We start from the raw sequence: 1,474 nt of genomic DNA, 5'->3' as shown, positions 1-1,474 counted from the left end.
GGTTCGTATTCTTTACCTCAATCTCCGAGGGATTCAAAGCAGTGAGACAGCCATTACATTACCATCGTTTCTCACTTCACATTGCCTCCGTACAGAGCTGGAGGTTTTCAATAACTCTGAGTGGGAATCGCCGGCCGGAGTGGCCGAGCGGTTCTAGGCGCTACAGTCTGGAACCGCGTGATCGCTACGGTCGCCGGTTCGAATCCTGCCTCGGGCATGGATGTGTGTGATGTCCTTAGGTTAGTTAGGTTTAAATAGTTCTAAGTTCTAGGGGACTGATGACCTCAGAAGTTAAGTCCCATAGTGCTCAGAGCCATTTGAACATTTTCTGAGTGGGAATCAAACAGGAATTTAACAAATCTGTTCCATCGAGAGTACCCCAGTCAAAACGTTTTATGTTTTATGAAAATAAATGTGAGACAATGATACATTTTTAAATTTTTAATCTCAGTTTGAAATTAAAGACCACTACCGAACGTTATTAAACATCAGTAACAACAGTAGGCTACCTGTTTGTATCGTAGTTAAATACGGTACTTCGCAGCACGTAAGAGAAATGTAGTCTATTAACATATTATTATACACTACAAATAAGTGTTAAAAAGAAGAGCTTGGTAAGACGCTCATTGGTTATGAAATAAAGCACTCCGTCTTCAGGCCACAAGTGGCCCATAGGGACCATCCGATCGCCGTGTCATCCTCAGCTGAGTATGCAGACAGGAGGGGCGTATGGTCAGCACACCGCTCTCCCGGTCGCCATGATGGTTTACTTTGACCGGAGCTTCTACTATTCGGTCGAGTAGCTCCTCAATTGGCATCACGAGGCTGAGTGAACCCCGAAAAATGGCAACAGCGCATGGTGGCTCGGATGGTCGACCATCCAAGTGCCGGCCAAGCCCGACAGCGCTTAACTTCGGTGATCTGACGGGAACCGGTGCAGCCACTGCGGCAAGGCCGTTGCTATTAGTTATGAAATAAAAGGATTTAATTATTTATGCTACGTCACTTGTATTTGAAGGATTACTTCTGTTATTATTTTCCAAATTAGCCGTCTGATCATTAGTTTTCGTAGTGAATTTTTTAATGTAGTGCAGTTTAGAGTCAGGTCGACGTATAGGTCTCTACTAACGTAGCTTTAGCATAGCTGGGAAAGAATGAGTGAGGAAACGAACTGGCGTCCTTTATCTGACAATCATCAGACTGGTCAGACGGCGGATGGAACACTGTTCTTTATTCAGAAAACGAGTCCAGTGCGTTGACTATTCGCCATCTTCTGTTTTCAATCTGAAATATTTTATTCAATGACGCGGTGAGGCTAGGCATGTGCTGCAGCTAATGTCGGCACAATTTAGATGAAATACTTTATGTCTAGAAAAATAAACGTGTTTTTTTGCTCACATATTAGAAATACGTTTTAACGAATATCCATCGCATTGATGTTACGTTAGAAAATGGACCAAAGATGAATATGTCT

At 43.1% G+C, this 1,474-nt stretch overlaps 1 pseudogene; it reads right to left on the bottom strand.

Moving 5' to 3' along the window:
• Positions 1-844: 844 nt before the first annotated feature.
• On the bottom strand, positions 845-962 carry LOC126163584 (5S ribosomal RNA; annotated as a pseudogene).
• Between the last annotated feature and the right edge of the window lie 512 nt (positions 963-1,474).

This window comes from Schistocerca cancellata, chromosome 2 (genome assembly GCF_023864275.1).
Source record: "Schistocerca cancellata isolate TAMUIC-IGC-003103 chromosome 2, iqSchCanc2.1, whole genome shotgun sequence".
In the NCBI taxonomy this organism is placed as follows: domain Eukaryota; kingdom Metazoa; phylum Arthropoda; class Insecta; order Orthoptera; family Acrididae; genus Schistocerca; species Schistocerca cancellata.
Note: the sequence above shows the minus strand (reverse complement) of the source record. Positions and strands in the feature narration are given on the sequence as shown.